Raw genomic sequence first — 9550 nt, 5'->3', positions numbered from 1 at the left:
TAAATCACTTTTTATATTTTTTTCTTTTTTGTAAATTTTAAATCATTATGGAATATGGACCCCAACATAGCTGCCACTTTTTTCAAGGGGGTAAATATACATGTACAGTAAAATTCGGAAACTAGTATTACATCCATCAACAGTTCTTATAATTTCGGTGGACGTCCGACACATTCCGTATCTTATATCATTTGCAAAGCGTTTAGCTGACAATGTGTAATATTGACGCTCGCATACGAATAACAAATATGAAATAGTGGACGCTACTGATTATTTGTGCATACTATTCATATTCTACAGTTTGCTTGATAAAAATGCTATTTCTTTTACTTTGTTTTTAAAAGTAATCTGCATTTTTTCCTGTTTATTTTAGGTTCTTAATCTAACAGAAAAGTTGTGGGACGAATTGAATGATGATACAAAATTCCACATACAAAAAGAGGTAAAACTTTTGTGTATTTAGTTTTATCCTTTTCTTGTCTCATTGCAAATTGCAGAAGAAATACTTCGGCCACTTAACAGTCATATTGACTAGTTTGAATAATATGTGATTATAGTTTGTGTATTTAATTAGCTTAAGTTCAAATTGTTTCCAGTATATCAAGCCATCTCTCTGATGTATGTTCTTCACAAAAATATTTGTATGAAAGTAATGTTTGGATATAAGAGTCAATGGGCACATAGAGGAAATCATTGCTAAACGGTTAAATCCTATTAAATAGCAGGGTAATATTTTGTCTCGAATTATTTTATTCTGATGACGTACAATATTCATGTATGTTACATAAGAAAGACATTCTATGTTACAACTCTTTTGAAAATTCACCGTAAGATTATGGAAACATCATATTTTTACGGTTTGTAGATTTTATAGAAATGTTTAATATTAGCTATACATGTAGCTCTATTTCTTGTATATAATGTTGAAAGGAAATAAATTGTATATGTAATATTGAATGGATCGCGTTAAAACGCGGAAAAATTCATTGTTTTAGACTTTCCTGTGATATGAATTTCATTATCCGTTGTAAAAAGCTGCAAAAATGTCATAAATTGAAACTTTCTGGAAAATACATTAAATTATCGGCATATGTCGTATATTCAATGTTTCTTGCAATACTTATCCGTGTATTACGGTTTTATGTATTTCTTACGTGACTTTAGTATGTCTCACGCGCTTTATATGATATACTGTACGTATTTTATGTTTTTAATGTGTCCCTGTGCATTTTCTGTTCGCATTAAATTACGTTTTTTATATATTTTATTTCATCTTTTCATTCTGTGATTATTTGAAGATTTCCCATGGGGGTTTTGATGTGATACGTGTATTTCTAGCAGGTGCCCTAAAATCTTTTAGTGTCATGTTACACGTTTTTTGATCATATTTCAGCTGGAATGCTGCAGTTATAACGGCACGAGCGAGTACACTCTACCACTTCCGGACAGCTGTTCAAATGACCAGGGCGAGCAATTTAAGGTAAGTATAGATTCTCTTTAATATATGTTTACATTTCTCCGTAAAAATTTAGAATCGATGCGATAAATCTGTCAAACTTAATTTTTTGTGTGTCACGAAACATCCGTTAAATTATTGTTGTGATTCGGACTCATTTAAAACTTTCAATTTCATTTTATTATGGTTGGATTGTTATGTATTGGTAAGTGTTTATTAGTTTGCATCAACAAAATCAAATTTGTCAAGAGCAGCGCAGCCGCTCGTCCAATCTATCTTAAACACTTATCAATTTAGTGTTTTTGATTATTTTCATAAACAGTCGATTTACTAAACTAATTTAAGTCGCTTGCCCAGAAGTTCTACTGTTTGAGATTATTTTTTTGGCGCCGCTCTTGACCAATTCAATCTTGTAAAATGCTTACCGACGACCACATATACATACATCAAAATACTTACAATTTTACTTAAGAATAATATTGTAAATGTAATGATATAAAATGACTATCGATTGTTTCTTTGTATTTAAGACATTTTGCAAAGACGCAATGGAAGTTTGGGTGAAAAACAACATTCCAATTTGGGCTTCCATGGTCGGTGGCATTGGCTTTATACAGGTATGTTTGTTAAACTGACGTAAACCCCGTGCTTATTTTAAGAAATATTTTCTTGTGTAGTTTTTTCTGCTTTCTTTCTCCAATTTTTTGGCGGGGGTGTATTCATTAATGATATGTTTTTTTTTCGTATTCCAGTGTAAAATAACTAAATATGTTTTTCTTTCGTATTCCAATATAATAACTAAATATAATTATGTATATAATGTCAGTTCCCTATTCCTTATTCCTTTTTCAAATAAGGAATAAGGAATCAGTTCCTTATTCCTTTTTCGAATAAGGAATAGGGAACTAGTTCCTGATTCCTTATTCAAATCTAAATAAGGAACAGCAGAATTAGTATTTATATAAAATAAAATTATGGTTGATCAGAAAACTAGAACGGTTTTTTCTTTCATAAATCTGTTGAAAATTGCACAAATCAATCATCAAAATCATAAAATAAAGCATCCGCATCGACATATTTTTATATAATATAATTCACTTTCCTATCAAAACAAGCAAATAAAATGCATGTAGACATTCATGTTGTGTACCTTTATGCATTTTCAATTCTCGATCTAAGAACGTATTATGCATTTCTAAGTTCGTTTTAAATGAAGTGTTCTACTTCTACAGTTGTTTTGTTTTATGATGTTTAATTTATAGGGGCAATGCTTTAAACGTTAAGTCAGTTTTGCAACTGGATCTTGTTAACAGCTAAATATTATGGAACGCCTGGACTGTCTTATGTTAAGATTGAATGATATACCTAGTTAAATGTCTTTCTGTTGAGTCCGAGATACAAAATGCTGGGTGGAAATCCTAATGTGCTCAGTTATTGAAGTGCTATGTTGTGTGCTGACTGTATTTTATTCAGTCAAGTCAATGTATTGTCGGGTGCATAAGTCGTTATGTTCAGTTCTTAAAACAAACAGGCATGTGGTAACACAATTATGTTGAGTTAAAAAGATATGTTGTAGGGTGTTACAGTTATTATGTTCGGTTATAATAATATGCTGTTTGGTGCTCTTCTCATCATGTTCAACCATGAAAATAAACAGTTGAGTGGTACTATCATTTTGTTTGGCTGAGGCAGTGTATTATTGGGTGATACTTTTATTATTTTCAGTTGCAATGACATGCTGTTGGGTGCTTTATTCCTTCTGTTCAGTCGTGAAATAGAACTGTTAAATGGTACAATCATTATCTTAAATGGTACTATCATTATCTTGTGTGCTGATTATATCTTCTTCAGTCAAGTCAATGTGTTGTTCGGTGCAAAGGTCGTTATGTTCAGTGGTTTTTTGGTACTATAATTATGTTCAGTTCAGATGATATACTGTTCGGTGCAGAGGTCACTATGTTCAATAGTGAACACAAACTGTTGTGTGATACAACCATTATGTTGGGTTCATTCGGATATTTTCGGGCAACAAGATGGGAGAGGTCACGTCGAGGCTAATGACCACTAAATTGCCAAAACAATTTTCTTCCCTATAAATATTATCGGGGGGCTTAAGAACGTTATTTTCATAAATTGGACTTTTAAATACCCTATGGGTATTTATTAGTTAATTCATGACTATACTATACTGTTACAGTCATAATGGGTACAGTATATATAAAACTTAAAATATAGGTAAGGGTAGCCTGTTAAAGTCACACGTGACCACCGTAAATAAAACTTGAAATTTATCTGTTTGGTAACCTATAAGAGTCACAAATGGACGCAGCAAACGAAATTTAAAATATAAAACATCATATTCAATTAAGGGAACCCTATTTGAGTCACACATGGCCACAGTATATGGAGCATATAAGTAAGGGTAGCCTATTAAAGTCACATATGGCCACAGCATATACGACTTAAAATGTATTTGTTGGTAACCCATTTGAGTCACACATAACCACAATAAATGGAACATAATATTTAAGTAAGGGAAACCTATTTGAGTCACACATGGCCACAGTATATGGAACATTAGATATAAGTAAAGGTAGCGCAATAAAGTCACACATACCCACATTATGAAGAACATTCTATATAAGTAAGGGAAGCCTAATTGAGTCACACTAGGCCAAAATATATGGAACATTATGTTTAAGTTAGGGAAACCTTTTTGAGTCACGCATAACTAAAGTATATGGAACATTATATATAAGTAAGGGTAGCCTAATAAAATTAGACTCAAATACATTTCCCTGACTTAAACATTATGTATATTATATTGTGGCCATATGTGACTCAATTAGGTTTCACTTACTTATAAAGAATTTTCTTTATACTTTGGCCATGTTTGACTTTATTAGGCCACACTTACTTATATATAATGTTCCATTTACTGTGGTCATGTGTGTCTCAAATGGGGGTTCCATACTTATATTCAACGTTCTTTATACTGTGGCCATGTGTGACTCAAATAGGTAATTGTTTTGGCAATTTAGTGGTCATTAGCCTCGACGTGACCTATGGAAATTAGTTGCTCCCGCCCGCCATCTTGTTTGACGCGAAGAAATCCGAATGAACCCAACATTATTGTATGACCACTCAGCGCATTGTCAAATGACTTGTGCACCGAACAGTATATCATCTGAACTGAACATAATGACGGTATCACACCACAGTTTGTGTTCACTACTGAACATAATGACTTCAGCACCGAACAGAATATCATCTGAACTGAACATAATGACGGTATCACACCACAGTTTGTGTTCACTACTGAACATAATGACCTCTGCACCAAACAGGATATCATCTGAACAGAACATAATGACGGTATCACACCACAGTTTGTGTTCACTACTGACCATAATGACTTCTGCACCGAACAGAATATCATCTGAACAGAACATAATGACGGTATCACACCACAGTTTGTGTTCACTACTGACCATAATGACTTCTGCACCGAACAGAATATCATCTGAACTGAACATAATGACGGTATCACACCACAGTTTGTGTTCACTACTGAACATAATGACCTCTGCACCAAACAGGATATCATCTGAACTGAACATAATGACGGTATCACACCACAGTTTGTGTTCACTACTGAACATAATGACTTCTGCACCGAACAGAATATCATCTGAACTGAACATAATGACGGTATCACACCACAGTTTGTGTTCACTACTGAACATAATGACCTCTGCACCAAACAGGATATCATCTGAACAGAACATAATGACGGTATCACACCACAGTTTGTGTTCACTACTGACCATAATGACTTCTGCACCGAACAGAATATCATCTGAACTGAACATAATGACGGTATCACACCACAGTTTGTGTTCACTACTGACCATAATGACTTCTGCACCGAACAGAATATCATCTGAACTGAACATAATGACGGTATCACACCACAGTTTGTGTTCACTACTGAACATAATGACCTCTGCACCAAACAGGATATCATCTGAACTGAACATAATGACGGTATCACACAACAGTTTGTGTTCACTACTGAACATAATGACTTCTGCACCGAACAGTATATTATCTGAACTGAACATAATGACTTCTGCACCGAACAGTATATCATCTGAACTGAACATAATAACGGTATCACACAACATTTTGTGTTCACTACTGAACATAATGACTTCTGCACCGAACAGTATATTATCTGAACTGAACATAATGACTTCTGCACCGAACAGTATATCATCTGAACTGAACATAATGACTTCTGCACCGAACAGTATATCATCTGAACTGAACATAATGACCTCTGCACCGAACAGTACATCATCTGAACTGAACATAATGACTTCTGCACCGAACAGTATATCATCTGAACTGAACATAATAACGGTATCACACAACATTTTGTGTTCACTACTTAACAGAATGACCTCTGCACCGAACAGTACATCATCTGAACTGAACATAATGATAGTACTATTCAACAGTTCTATTTTACGACTGAACAGTCTGAATAAAGCACCCAACAGCATGTCATTTCAACTGAAAATGATAAAAGGATCACCCAATAATACACTGCCTCAGCCAAACTAAATGATAGTACCACTTAACAGTTTATTTTCATGGTTGAACATGATGAGAAGAGCTATTTCAACCGAACATAACAACTGTCATACCCTACAACATATCTTTTTAACTCAACATAATTGTGTTACCACATGCCTGTTTGTTTTAAGAACTGAACATAACGACTTATGCACCCGACAATACATTGACTTGACTGAATAAAATACAGTCAGCACACAACATTACACTTCAATAACTGAGCGCATTTGGATTTCCACCCAGTATATTGGGATTTTGACCCAGCATATTGTATCTCGGACTCAACAGAATCACATTTAACCATGTATATCAGTCATTCTACACATAAGACAGTCCAGGCGTTCCATAAAATATTTTAATTATTTATTTCTCCTTCAGGCTTTGGCTACTATATCGTCCTGTTTAACGCTGAAAGCTGTTGAGGACGCTATGCGGGTTGGAGTTGAATAATGATAGCTACACACTTACAGACAGTTGTTTTTGGTGCTTGGAAGTTACGACAGTTGATGACGTCATTCTTCTTTGCTATTTTCACCACTTCTACGTAAATTTTGTATATTTTGTAAAAAAAAAAATTGAAAACAGCTGGTCAGGGATTTTCTACAAAAAAAACTACGCGTTTATTTAAACTTAAATTCCATTTGGAATTTCGGTTTATGAAAGTAACTGACTTATTGTATAAGTAAATCACTTGAAAGATACAAAAGGGACCAGGAAAACTTCAAACAATTTTGATTTACGACTTCTTCGACGACGACAATCAGTTAATCTTTTTGTGAATTATCATCTTTAGTGTTTGCTCTTTAAGCTTTTATTTTACTCTTGCGACTAAAAATATCTTCCAAAGTATAGTTAGCGAACAAATTAAAATTTATCATACGTATTTAAGATATCTGGCTAATATTAATTTTAAGTGATAGCCTACAGGGTGTTTAAATGTTCTTTAATGTTTCTTTTTTTTGTTTCAAACTTGATGAAAATGGGGGTTTTGAAAATGTTAAAGGTGACTTTGAAACTTACATGAATATTATATTAGGTGTTGGCTTTATACCGACTCCCCATAATTCCATAATTATAAATTGTTTAATAATAAAGCAGATGGTGTTTTTATTGTAGAGAATCTTCATTTAAATAGAAAAGTTTAATGATTTATGATTTGTTTAACCTTTATAGCACTAAAGGGAAGTAATATAACAAAAACTTAATGAACTGTCATACGTTAGAGTTAACTCTCTTGATAACTAAATTATTTTACAATTTTATTGCATTTTAGATACCATATAAAATGTTTAGTTATGTTTTACCCACTCTTAAAGAAAGTGGTTTTGTAGTGTTAAACATTGATGTGATTATTAAGAAATTGCCGTCCATTCTTTTTATTTTTTCGCATATAAATGTTGTTGGAAATGAGAATTTTTCTGTTTCTGTATGTTAAAAAAGGTGTAGATTTTAGCATAGAAGATAAACTGTTCTCAACTTGGCATTAGGTTGTTTTAAAGCTTCCAGCCGTTCTGTTTATCAACTTAACTTGCTGATTATAGCCTTGGTCAACTGTTCTGTCAGACCAGAGTCTGCACTGTTAGTAGTTCATTTTAATACTGAACTCCCTTAAAGTGACATTATGCCCTTATTTTCGCTGTCCAGCTGCGTTGATTAAGTAATATATTTAACAAGAAGTATCTTTTTTAAAAAGATACTCGGCCGAGGTTTAACTGTTTAAGATGCAAAAGTATGTTATTTTAAAGTTTTCAATACAAAAAGAAATGTTAGCAATGCTTGCATAACATTGACATGATAATTATATCTTATAGCTATTAAGAAAATATCCATTTTGTAAACATTGAAATTAGATTAAACCATATTGATATTGATGATTTGTCAAAGAAAAACAACTTCTATTTAAGGTGCCTTTTTTACCTGTTTTCCGTTTGACTTTATAAATTTTGTAATGATTTACTTTACCTAAAAGTTGAAGAACTGTCCTCCTTCCTGTACATTACGTTGCTTATAATGACAAAATGTCAAGATATTTTTATATTACCTATTCTCTGACTAGGTAAACTTGGTTGGGCATAATGCTGAAATTAAGACTGCTTGAAATTTCAAGCAGGGCAAATCCATTTCATATATTAAGCAGTATAAGAGTTAGCTTCTGATGAACAACTTCTTTAAACATTAATTATTTTAGCTTTTTTTCATTATCAAACTCATTGTTTGTCTTTGATACAAACACTTTCCTGTTCTTCACTATATTTTTCCTATTGATGAAGTAAGCTGCTTTGAATATTCATGACATTTTTGTATTTATAAAATTTGTATTAACTTTTTGTGATACTGGTTTTTATATTTTGGAAACATTGTTTGCAAGCTATTTTCTTTTTACTTTTTAAAAAAAATTCATATGTTCGTGCTTCCTAGTTTGTTGGTGTTTTTTTGTGATGCAATGGTGCGAACGTCCAGATTACATATAAAACTGCTGTGAACAATTGATAAGCATTGTGAATATTCCGTCCAATTTGCACTTGTTAAAATACATACAACCTATGAAACATTATTTTTTACAACTGACCAGTTATACATTTATTATTTTTGTGCTAAAAGTGCCAAGCTTATGATTTTTTAGATTTCATATCATGTTGTGTAATGTAATGTATGGTGTATTATTTAAAAAAAATGTATATAATTCAAATCAAACATAAATGTTGTTTCTGAAAAGGCTTGAGCTTTAGCATGAGCTTTAGCATAAAGTTTGCATGATTTTTGATTGTTAACATTTTGATAATAAAATTCTGAACATAAAATTTTCAATTGCTGTATCCTTATTTATTATCTTTTTGGGATGTAGTGGTTGATTCGACTGAATGCGTTTTACAAAATGTTTTTAATATTTGGTTTTGATGTTAAAATAATTTTTGTTTTTGTAAAAAAAAAATATAAATGATGTGTAGCAAGCTCGTGCCGGAAATCACTGTTTCAGTAGTGGAATGGAATTCAAACGGCCTCCGTGGTCGAGGGGTTAGAGTCGATGACTTCTAATCCAGTTACCTCTCTGGCGTGGGCTCGATCCCCGGGAGAAGCTTTGGTAGTTTAGCGCGGAGGAAGGTAATCTAGTACTTGTCAGGGCTGGGAATCAAAACTGCGTCGTATCCTACAAAATGTAAACAAACGCCGCCATCTTGGAGCGAAAAATGTATGTTTTTGTTTATAACTCTTTTTGTTGGAAATGACTGAAAACCAGATATATGTATTAACACGCTACACTATTTTCCGCTTCGTTCGGTATATGTTGCTTGCACAACTATTTTGTAAAACAAAAGTTATAGCGAACTTGCAACTCGAAGCGGGGCAAAATTTTTATGAAAATGTGTGGATACGACGCAGTTCATATTGCTTTATCTATCGTTTTTCCTTCAAATCAATTATATACTCGTTTTCAGAGTTCACCATAAACTT

At 32.8% G+C, this 9550-nt stretch overlaps 1 long non-coding RNA gene across 1 annotated transcript; it reads left to right on the top strand.

The window, feature by feature from the left end:
* The first annotated feature begins 350 nt into the window (after window positions 1-350).
* LOC132759890 (uncharacterized) lies at window positions 351-7236 on the top strand. The gene is made up of 4 exons (XR_009629784.1): window positions 351-442; window positions 1394-1480; window positions 1987-2073; window positions 6476-7236. It is a non-coding gene; the product is annotated as an uncharacterized LOC132759890 (long non-coding RNA).
* The last annotated feature ends 2314 nt before the right edge of the window (window positions 7237-9550 follow it).

Source organism: Ruditapes philippinarum, unplaced genomic scaffold (genome assembly GCF_026571515.1).
Source record: "Ruditapes philippinarum isolate M1 unplaced genomic scaffold, ASM2657151v2 ctg23346_1_1_1_1, whole genome shotgun sequence".
In the NCBI taxonomy this organism is placed as follows: Eukaryota; Metazoa; Mollusca; class Bivalvia; order Venerida; family Veneridae; genus Ruditapes; species Ruditapes philippinarum.
This window is presented reverse-complemented; position numbering and strand designations above follow the sequence as displayed.